General features: G+C 35.7%; 1 protein-coding gene across 1 annotated transcript in view; it reads left to right on the forward strand.

Annotated features, from left to right (window-relative positions):
- The window catches only part of LOC140155486 (liprin-beta-1-like), a 167,218-nt gene that overhangs the window by 20,922 nt on the left and 133,590 nt on the right, over positions 1-12,706 (forward strand). The window contains 1 exon segment of the mRNA XM_072178353.1: positions 3,503-3,565. The gene's annotated coding sequence lies outside the window, so the exon portion shown is untranslated.

Here is a 12,706-nt window from a genome sequence, read left to right on the forward strand (position 1 = left end):
GGAATCAACTGAAATTTTGGGAATAAGCTTTTTTAGTGGATAACTACTAAAAAATGTCATAAAGAGGATGATAGGATCACAAAATATGCCTTTGATTGATTCATAATATTAATATTATTATTTGAATAATTGTTGGATTAGTTGACAGTACACATATTCTGGAAGCTTGATAATTTTACATATTTACAGGATTCACAATCACAAAGTTTTCTGGCACATGTGAAATGGCTCTTGAATGAGGTTCATAATTTTGCAATGAATGGTTGTTCTATATTTTGGCAGAAAAACAAGTTTGTTCCCCAGCCTAGTATTCAGAATTTAAGCATTTCCTTAAAAAAAGTGTGCAGAAATCCATCATGTGCCCCCAAAAGTGTGATTAAAATATTTCATAATTTGAGTCATGTTTACTAAGGAAAGTAAACACTTTATCCAAAAATACTGGCGAGCTAATTTAGATATTAAGCTTATTTACCATCCCTGAAAGTTTGGTGACCATAGCACCTTCCATGTGAGCTACTAAAATCAAAAACTGTCCAAATTTAGGGAATTTTCAAAAAAAATACACAAAAACACGAGAATTGTTACAATTCTTATAACTTAACTCTTAAAAGATTTAAATGAACAGACCTGATTGATTTGACACTGGAGCTATTTTCCTGCAAGGGTGTTGTATCCCAGGCAGCTCCCTTTTAATCTGAAACAATACCAGTAACAAATTAATATCAAATTAATTGTGTAAGTTTAATTTTAAACATGTTAAAATGTTTTTCTCATGGGGGAGGAACAGTCCGAACAGACTTATTACACACGATATATAGCTTGGCCCCGCTCGGCCTGCCACAAATTTTTTAGTTTTTGGATACAGGAAACAAGCATTATTTTTCTGTGTTACAATTTGAAATTTCTCAATAAGCAAATATTACAAATGAGTTCAATTATTGTTCAATGTACATCTGAGTACGGATGAGAACTTATTACAATACAATGTCCTCAAGGGTTATCTGCCAACATCCATAAACGGTCAACTTGAAATTACGTGTTAGGAAACCCAGGCCTAGTGGCAATTCAAATGCGAGCTAGAGTTGTCATGTGTCACTCACATCTAGGAAATTGAACTACAGGAAAATAACGCAAATTAAACACTTCCCACTATAATAAATGATATTGATTTATTTTTGATATAACTAGTGTGTATTATAGCACTGTACTAATTTTGTTCATGGTTGTGTGATTCACATGGCTGTCAATGAGCACGATTGAATTGGAATGCTTTTAAGTTGTGAAGAGGGAAAGTAATAATGAGGGGGGCCGGGGGAGGGGGGGGTACTCAGTACAAATGACCATACAGGGACGTGCCGCAAATATGGGTAGCATTTTCAGCCTTTTGGTATATCAATGACCCCTTTTTCAAAGCCAATTTTGGTATATATGAATGGGTCCTTTTTTCAGAATTTTCTCAATTTTTTCAGAAAATAGCCCAATTTTCCCTAATCTAGCCAAAAATTTCCCAAAATTTTGGGAAAATTTGTAAAAACTAAGACAATTTCGGTTAAATTTGGCCAAAAATTTTGACTTTTGGTATATTAATGGGTCCAAATTTCTCGAAAAATTGGTATATTTATGGGTCCACTTTCAAATTCTCAGCAGCACGTCCCTACCAAAACCAAACTTGAGTACCCCCCCCCCCCGAGGGAAAGTAATATGAGGGGGGAGGGGGTGTACATGTACAAAGATGGCAGAATACATTACAAAAATTATTTTTGTTCTCTCTCAATATTTTCATATGTCAGTTTGCTTGAGCCCCAAACACATCATTTAAAAATTATTTTTAATACAGAATCCAGTTAATATTGGTATTATACATGTACATCAATTATGTTTGGGAATAAATTAAATGGTAAAACTGCTTTTGGACAACAACTAGCCCTACTATATGGCCTTTAAAAAAGGCCCTATAGTAGGGCTAACAACAACTTGCTGCAGATGTCATCATGAAACATTAATCATTTATACACTCTTATTATAGTCTCTGAGTCGATAACAAGCTGTCAATGTCCTTAAATATTTTGTATTACATGTGGTAGCAATAAACAATGTGGTGTGGTGTTGTGTAGGAGATGGTAGCGACTTGAATTTCGGATACTGACGTGTCTATTGCAGCCAAGAGGCGCTGCTAACGAAGGATGTTGTGTGCACAATATTTTGAGTCTTAGAAATTTCTGTATTTTTTTTGGATTTATGAATTTTTGCTTGGTTTTAAAACATTACTTTTGAATCAAGTAAAGTGAGGAGATATATTGAATAATTTGTTCACTGTTTTTGATGGAAAATCTAAAAATATCTTACTGCCACTTTATTAAATGGTTTTTATTTCTCAGTTCTGTGAAATTTTTAAAATGTAGGTTGAACATCCGTAGCTTTGCCTCTAGTGATTGTACAGAATTCTAGTGGCATAGGATGTGTATGTAGCAAGGAACTGAAAGAGAACATTATGGTTTTTTTTTATCTAATTTTATTTCTTGTGGTGGGCTGGGACTCAAATGATTACAGCTATCAAATTTCTTGCTAATGTAAGAAGGAAGATGAAAAGGTGTTGCACGGATGAACATTGAAAGATGCGGGATCCTTGGGTATGCCTTGAGCAACATCACTTTTGCTTGGAATATTATATGGAAAACGGAGAGATGAGGCGGATCCGCTGATGCTATTTTTGAAGTGTTCATTAAATGAAGGTCAGCTGACCATATCTGATACCACTTTGTAGATCTATGCAATATTAAAAGCAATTATCAACAGAGCATGGTTGATACCTGTCATGGCCTACGCATCATAATACTGGTTTGCGTGGTAGTTGGTTTTTAAAATTTTGAACTTTACAAATTTAAACGTTACTACAGGCTTATTATAGGTTACATAAAACACATGCCAGGTCCATGTACTTTAATGTACCATTTGCACACCCACTCACAAGACACATTCACACCGCCACACCCCACACACCTACTCACCTACTCGTACAAACAGGAAAACAAGGAATTCAGTGAAGCTTGATGAGGATTGGTGTAATATGCTCATGCTTTCTTTTTTTGACAATAAGACGGGCCGCACAATTTTGAATTCATTGGAGACGGTTGAATTTATCAGCAGTGATACCTGCGAAGATGGAATAGCAGAAATCGAGCCTCGAAAGAATTATTGAATTAACCAGACATGATGTTGCTTTATCAGACAAGTAAGAACAAGGCAAGAACTTGTCCTGTTCGTCTGCATTTAATAACTTAAAGATTTCTTATATATATATGTGTCTTCATTTGCAAGTGCCTATCAACCCCACTCCCGCACCCCCTCCCCGCACCCCTCCCCCTACACTTACAGTCTCACACCTACAATGCACGTGTCATAGTCAAAGAAGCTGCACAGTTGACTTGATTGCAAAAATATGTAAGCAGGTTCTGTTTGGTAGTGCTAACAGATATCTTTGGGTTTTTCATTTGTCTTCCAGAACTTGAACAAACCTGCTGGTGTTGTGAGTCCATCATCATGTGTTTAGATAGATGCTGAGCAGGTTCGTATTCATAGAATGATTCTTCTAGCCATTAGCTTTAGCCATTAATGGGAATGGTGAACAAATTTTAATGTTTCCTCAGTGTAGCCAGTGCACGTAAACGTTGAAAAAAAACCCCAGTGCATCTGGAGGTCACAGGTTCGAATACGGCCAGATGCAAATGTTTATGTTCACTGGCTACTCTGGGGAAAGATTAAAATTTGTTCACCCAGAGAACGAAGTATAATAATTTTCAATGGAGAATGGTGTCCATCAATGTTGGAAAAGGATTGATTTGTTTCAATACATTGAAACATTGCAACACCTTTAAAAGTTTGACCGAGTTCAGGAGGAAAAAATGCAATCTGAATTGGATTTTAGAATCTTCATAAGCTGTGCAAGACATTTTTGCTGAACCATGAAATGGTATCAGCCTATAAGAGTGAATGTTACTAGCTTACTTACTAGCTTACTTACTAGCTTACTTACTAAGTTACTACAACCCGGGAAATTAATAGTTGGCACACATGCACTAAACAATGGAAATGCGAGCCCTATTAAAATTGGGGAGGCGAGGAAAACATGCATACAATATATGTGTTGTACAGACTCCCCTATATCTCATCCTTCCCCACTCCCCATCATTCAATGTTGGAGGGTCTCATGGACCTGTTGACAACATGGCTTGGTCCAACATTGAATTGGGGAGCGGGGCAGAGATATACCAAAAGACAGGCAAACTGTGCCAACCTTTTTTTCCTGGGTTGTCCGAGTCAAATCCTAAATATTGCATCTGTTTTCCGTTTTTACCAATAACTTTGCAACGGAATGTTGAATTATCTTCATATTTCACACAAAAACATATAAGTGATAGGGCTTTACGATAAATAAAAAAAAATTGAAAAATGTATTTGTTTCTTTAGGGAGTGGTCATTAAAAACATCGCTAATGCGTGGTTTTATGCGTCTTGGCTTGGGTCTGAATTACGCGAAAACTGACAAAAAAGAAAGAATGATTTTTAAATGCAGTATTACATCGAATTGCTTCTAATTCAAATGATAAATAAAAAGAACTGAATGAGCAATTTTCAATCAGCTATTATTACATCAAATTAATGTAATTGCACCCGTATCATAGATAGGGCAATTTTATGTATGTTTATATAAAAACATCATCAGTGCGGAAATTACGATGATATTTGTACAGTGCCGTAAAATATAGGTAAAAATAAAAAAAAAAGACGGACATTGGCTTATGACAAATATAATATGATGAAGAATATTGTAAAATAAAAATGAAAAAGAAATCTAAATACATTCAGGGGCTCGAACCCGTGTTCCACTGCGCCTGAGGCAGATGCCGTATCAATTGCGCCACAGAGCTGTGTAACTTCAACAGGCTTAAACTATAATATAATGCTATTCAAGATGCATGTATATAAATATACGCTCTACATACGGTATACAGTCCAAAAAATTACTTTTTTACGGCATTTGTTTCATTAACTGAATATTTATCATATAGCAGGTGTTGGCTGACATTGTGCTTCACATTTAGTTCAGTTTTGTCCGGGATAAATGACTACGGGACAAAATCGGACGGTATACGTCTTTTAAGAGTAAAGAATTTTAATATAGTATTACTTTCTTTTTTATTTATACAAGCGTGTACATCGTTCGTTTGTTTGTCGCAAAGTCATTTTACCCCGGCACAAAACTGAAATAAATGTGGAGCACAATGTCAGCCAACACCTGCTATATGATAAATATTCAGTTAATGAAACAAATGCCGTAAAAAAGTAATTTTTTGGACTGTATACCGTATGTAGAGCGTATATTTATATACATGCATCTTGAATAGCATTATATCATAGTTTAAGCCTGTTGAAGTTACACAGCTCTGTGGTTCAATGGATACGGCATCTGCCACAGGCGCATTGGAACACGGGTTCGAGCCCCTGAATATATTTAGATTTCGTTTTCTTTTCTTTTTTGTTATTATTTTACAATATCCTTCATCATATTATATTCATCATTCTAGTAATTTTTGCCAATGTCCGTCCTTCTTTTTTCTGTATTTCTACCTTTATTTTACGGCACTGTACAAATATCACCATAATTGCGGCACCAAGTTGTTTGTCAAAATGGAAACTCGGATGGCTTTCAAAACAGAGCATCACGTGTCCACGGCCATGATGCTTGAACTAAAAAAAGTTAGAAATTGCCAATCACAATGCCTAATATGGCCATTATATACCATGAGAGATTTTTCAATTCAGAAAAAAATATTTGAACCGTTTTTTTACGAAAAATGTGAATTTTAAGGTGTTACAATCCAAACCGGAAACAAGTTTCGTTCCTTCAGGTTGCATGAGATATGATGTGCATATAAATGGTAAAAAATGATGCTTTTATAGCACTTACGAGAAAGTCATATTTTCAAATTACTGCAGATATACAGTTTTGTTGGTTGGGTGGTCTATACATTTATAAACATTGAATATTAAAAAAGGATTTATTGATTATCGATAATCGATAATTATTGATTATCGGTAATATTTTTGATTAATTTTAATTTTTGCATATTGAAACGAATATGGGGATTAATCCATGAACATTTGGTGGCCATATCTTAATGCTTTATATTTTATAAGCCAAAATATGAAATTAGATGCATTTTAGGAAGAATTATCATAGCTTTAAACTACGAAAATAATCGGCAATCATATAATATTCTTTTGACTTATTCCTTATTTCACAATATTTTTTATCAATATGAACTTTACATATTGATATGAATGTGAGGATTACTCCCTGAAAATTTGGTGCTCATACCTTTTATGGCTTTTAGTTTATAAACCAAAATATGAAGTTAGATGCATATTTTGGACGAGTTATCATAGCTTTAAACTTGAAAATAATCGGCAATTATATAATATTCGTTTGACTTATACCTTATTTCACAATATTTTTTGTTTATATTAATTTCATATATTGATATGAATGTGAGAATTATTTCCTGAAAATTTGGTGGCCATACCTTTAACGGTTTTTATTTTACAAGCCAAAATATGAAATTAGATGCATATTTTTGGAATTGATTCGGACAACCCGGGAAATTAATAGTTGGCACACATGCACTAAACAATGGAAATGCGAGCCCTATTAAAATTGGGGAGGCGAGGAAAACATGCATACAATATATGTGTTGTACAGACTCCCCTATATCTCATCCTTCCCCACTCCCCATCATTCAATGTTGGAGGGTCTCATGGACCTGTTGACAACATGGCTTGGTCCAACATTGAATTGGGGGAGCGGGGGCAGAGATATACCAAAAGACAGGCAAACTGTGCCAACCTTTTTTTCCTGGGTTGTAGCTTACTGACTAACCATTTGGTCGAAATGGACATATCTCTAAATGCCACAAAGGTATGACCCCATGAGTGGTGTCATATGAAAGAGGGAAACATAAAGAATATAATAAAAATATTTCCAAACGTCGGAGGTCATCCATGGGTCACAGGGGTCAAAAAGGTCATATTAACCGAAAATGCTCGATTGAGCTTAAATTTAAATGCAATGATCCTTGTGACATTCTAAACATGTTTTAAACATTTACATTTATTTATGGCCATTAAGAGAACATAAAGGGGTCAAAGGTCAAGGTTCTCAAAATGCTCCAATTGAGCTGAAATTTAAATGCAATGATCCTTATGACATTCTAAACATTTAAAAAATATTTTAAGATTCATTTAAGGTCATTAAGGGTCATAAAGGGGTCAAAGGTCAAGTTTTCAAAATGCTTCTATTGACCTGAAATTTAAACGCAATGATCCTTGTGACATTCTAAACATGTTTAAAATATTTTAAAATTCATTTCAGGTCATTAAGGGGCAATAAAGGGACAAATGTCAAGTTTTCAAAATGCTTCAATTGAGCTGAAATTTAAATGCAATGATGACAGTGGTATAGGCCTACCACAATATACTGCCGAAGCCACATGGTTCAGCTATGGTGCGGTTATCGCTCTAGTTTTACCTTGCATGATAAGCCTGTACACAAGTCTGGCCAGTGCTTGATCCCATCATAGGTGGAGAAAAGGGGTTGGACTCAATGCAGTTTTACATTGTTCAATATTCATAAATTACTCTAAAAATAAAATGTCCTTTTCCTCTTGCTTATTAGTATTCAAAGTTGATAAATGGTATAGTAAAGCCTATACGATTATGCATATATCTAGTTGTATTACCGACAGTTAATTCGTACATTCACAGTCTTGGGGCATTATGTCAGTAGCATAGTAACATGATACAAAAAGTTATTTTTACGGTAAGGTTATCATTCCAAATGACTGTGCGGTTATATCAGCCACTCTCTCTCTCTATCTCGGTCGGTCCTCTTGCATATTATCTCCGATTGTTGTTTTGAAAGTTGATTGCTATTTTCAAAAGGGATACTAGACGGCCTTTTTATAGGGAGCATTGCCGCATTAGCCTGTAGCTTTGTGTGCACACTAATTGCATTATCCCTAAACTGTTAATACTGTATTCAAGTGAAATGATAAAAAACACTGGAAACACTAGTGAGCCTACAGCGTATGCAGGGAAAGCATAAAGGAGGTTTTGCCATTTTCAAATCACTGAGTGATGATAATAACAACATGTTGTGGGCCGTGGCTGACGTCAGATAGTCATTTAGTTCATGTAAACCCGTGCAATGCTCTCGCTGATGATGATGCATGATGATATATGGGGTGAGTTCATGATGAAGGCAATCTTTGCTTGATATTTATTTCTTTTAAATTCTGTCACTGATTTGGGTATGAAATATATATGGTGTCATGTTACATTAATTAACGGAACAATTAAATTTGAGATGTGAAATGGGAAGTTGTCACATACCGATGAAATTTGAAATGGGTTTAGTACAGTACTAGGTTTGTTAATTTGGTAAATTGTTTCGGTGATGAAAATGCTTGAGACTTAGAGAGTACTTGTTCTTCATAGTCGGCTTAATTGTACTGAAATGTTGGGAAATTTAGCATCAAGAGGCACTGACAATGAAGAAATATATATTTTTCTTCCCAGTAGGAGCCATTTTGCTGTGCCTTACAGCCAATGAAAACATGCTTTACTGTTACTACTAGTTTTGATCATAATTTTGAAATGAACTGACTTCATAATGTGACAATTTCATGTACAAAACCTACCTATAATTGCATAAAGAGATGGGACATATATTTCTTGTACAACCAACTGCTCAACTTTGAAATCTATTTAGGATTTAATCAAATGATCAGTGGGTGGATGTAATTATGGTTAATCAATTTGATGATGTCCTTCCTCGGGTCAAGAGATGAGCTAAAGCCAAGTGGGAACTGTTCCCAGGACGATGTTCAAAGACCTTTTCGCTAATCCAATATTTACCACTTTTCAACCTGACGCAGCCAAACCATCTCACTGCAACTGTAGCATAACCAAATCAAACAGGCTATTCCAGATGAAATCCATACACCCCCCTATTGAAGACATCATCTCAATCTCCCACACAGGGGGTAAAGATTTCATATGGAGCCACCCATTCATGTAGCCCATTTGAAATTCACACTGCCTGTGTGGAAGATTAAGGTCATGTCTTCCATAGGGAGGGAGGGATTGCAACAGGAATAGCACATTGCGTTATCAAATCAATCCAATGGATAATATTTGCATTACACAATTGCTTGATTTCATTCATGCAATTCAATTCATGTTACTTGTTACTCCGTGGATGCTGGTCTTCCATGAGTGTTGACGACGCACGGTTCACATACTACAGTGACTTGAAACGGCCGCCCTCCCGTAGTCATTACCACTTTGTTGTGTTAACCTTAAGCAGAGTTTAATCTTTTCTGTGCTCAAGTGAACTAGTATGTGAACTTAGTCATGATAGCATACATGTAGTGATAATAAACATGATCTCGGCTTGGTAAGGCAAACTCTTGATATTTCCTTGTGCAAACCCATCATGTTTTTGATGTACTTGACAGTGCAGATGATAGCTGAATGGTGTGTAACCTCTAGAGTGCTATGTCCATGTATTCTTATTAGGTCAGCACTCTGGTCAGTGACATTATGTTGCTTTTTACAATTAAAATCCCATTATCAGCGATGTATTGAAATGGGTGGGTCAATGGAACTTGATGAAAGTAGGTTGTCAAAGGGTTATGCAATGTGACCATGCTTGCAGACACGCGACAAATCATCCCCTTGTCACACCTACTTTATGCTGAGAACTTACATTACTTACCTACATTGAATCGGAACATTCTTTACTGTTTCATTTGTGAATATACATACACGTGTAGAACAACATTGCTTGACTTTCCGCCTCTGTTGAATTTCATAATGTGTTTGAGTGGCTTGGAATATTTTTAGGGGAGACTGAGGTTGAACTAAATGCTGCTTTGCGAGGGAACTGAAAAAGCTTTGATCATTATATCTCACGTCTGTATGATGATAACATTTTAAAATAAAAATGGGATGAATTTTAATGAAGCAAGCTTCAATTCACGTTGCTGTTTTCATGATGTTGACAATGAAGTCTTAGGAAGGGGAAGGACAAATAAAATTCCTTTAAAAAAGGAATGGGTGCCCAATGGGAGCTTTGATGTGATCTACTCAGACTCTGAAAAGGTAACTCTTTAAGCTTATACATTTGGATAACATAATTTACTTCTTTAAAACAATTGTAACAGTAGCATAGTAAGCATGGTGGCCCAATGGTTAGGGCACAAGCTTCATAATAGAGAGGTTGCAGGTTCTACCCCACCTTGGCCAGTGTGTTGCGTCCTTGAGCAAGATAGCTTTATTCCCAATTGCTTCACTCCACCCAGGTGTAAAATGGGGAGCTGCTGGGGGTAGTCACAATCTAAGTTGCTGAGAGTACCGGCGCATCAGTTGCGGACTTGGTGAAGCGGAAATGATTCTGAATATCCTAATGGCAGCGGAATAATTGTTGTAGTGTGCTGACAGTGATAATTACATGTAGGTCATGCCTAGCTGAAGCGCACGTTAAATCAAACAACATTTATTTATTTATTTTATTTATTCAGTATTCAGTAAACAAAGAAAGATTATGAAATGTGAGGCATTTATATTGTAGTGGGAGAGGTGTAAAATGGTACTGCATGGGATGCAACAATTCAGAATGATCACCAAATCTATAATTAATTTAGTAGGATATGTTCAAGGGGTGATATTTGCCATCTTTTTGATCCTGAACATTTGTGCATTTAATTTGTGTGGGTTCTAATCTAATCTAGTCTTATATAAGCCAACATTGGAACTAGATTGAAAAATACAAACTTTATGCAGCCTCATACAGCCCTATTGTTTTACTCAAATCTATGGAGGAAAAATTATGAATGTAAGTGGAGAGCATGGTCTAATGGTTAGGGTACTTGCCTTTAGTGCATGAGGTCCCGGGTTCAATTCCCAGTGGTGGAGATTTGCTGGGATATTGACTTGGAAAAATGTCTGAAATTAATTGGCAACATCTGTAGATTATATTCAGACATTCGCTCTCCCCATGATTCATTTAGAATTGGGTAAATGAATCATGAAAGTACTCTGTCCTTCGGAGGGGACGTTAAGCCGTCGGTCCTGTGTACAGAGAGCTATACCTGTACATGTATCTCGCAGTCAGTTTTGAAAAGAGTAGGGTGTTAACCCCTGACTGTTCCCAACCCGTCCCGGTGCTCAAATGGACCCCAATGGAAATAAGCTTCAATAGAGGCTTTCTTGGGTTATCCAGGGTTGTCAAAACCCGAACAAATCAAATCAAATCAAAAAGTGACAAAATTCAAGCCAGACTGTTAACCTTCTGTTATAATGTTATTGTGTTCCAAATAATTCTGTCAACAATCTTCCTGTTTTTCCTTAATAGCTGTATGTCCGACCTTTTCCATGTTCATCCTCCAATTTCCCTTCCTCATAGCATTTATATCTAATCTTTGATCGGTCATCATTACAGTTTTGCAGCATGCTGAATCCAATTTGGTTCAGCACTTAAGATCCAGATACGTATGAACAAAGTATTAGTGATGAGTGCACGAATCAAGGTGTTCAAATGTGTATTCAACCTTATGTATTGCAGCTCATGCTTCATGGAATCAATGATTTAGGCATAATTTCATGGATGTCATATTTCAAAATTATGTGGGAAATATTTCAATGAAAACTTAGGTCAAAACTGAAAGGGAAAACAGCATTTAGAGCATTTAAAAATATTTTCACACTTGTTTGGTTTCCTAATATTGCTTACAGCTTATAACTTTTAAATATATACCGGTAACATTGCGGAATTGAATAAAAAAATGCTTGAAGGAATTTGTGAACATATCGAGCTTACTTAAATGAAATCCATCATGGTGTATAGCATGCGTGTTGATTAGTATTGGTAGTTTGCTTGTAAAAATCCTCAGGGATTTCAAATGTGGGAGTTGAAAAATTGAAATAATCTATTTCATATCAGATATTATATTTAACTGACTTCAGCTGAAATTCACAGCATATTATTCTGACCTTGATTCTAAACAAGAATATATTAACCTGTTTCATAAATTTGCCAACACAATGTGTATGTAAGTGAAAAATTTATCAATATTCTTTAAAAACAAAATTAATTTCTTTTGACTTGCTCTAATCCCTGTAGAAATTTCTGATGAAATATTTTAAATCGCTTTATCCTATTCAGTTCCATGCACACAATTCATTGATATGCATATTACTTCTGCAAGCATGACTAGCATTTGAAAAATAGAAATTTTAGAGTAATATGACGTTGGCCAATGCCCTAGTTATTCCTGTATACTACATGTATTTTGATTAGCTTCAATAGAGCTAGAATATCCAATGCACCTCCTCAACTTTTCGGTCCAAATAGTGTGATTATAGCGATATGAAATTTGAGCAGTGGAGTATGGATGCTTAACAACGGTAAGGCAGAATTTTCACATCTAATTATTCCATACAGTAATAGGGTTGGCTGGAAACCTTGTCAATCACTGGTTTAACAGTGTTAGAAAGGGCTATTCCAGTTGAAATCCATACACCCTTTGTGGAAGACATGATCTTTAATCTCACACAGAGTGGGTGCAGATTTCAAATGGATCGACCAT

This window comes from Amphiura filiformis, chromosome 6 (genome assembly GCF_039555335.1).
Source record: "Amphiura filiformis chromosome 6, Afil_fr2py, whole genome shotgun sequence".
In the NCBI taxonomy this organism is placed as follows: Eukaryota; Metazoa; Echinodermata; class Ophiuroidea; order Amphilepidida; family Amphiuridae; genus Amphiura; species Amphiura filiformis.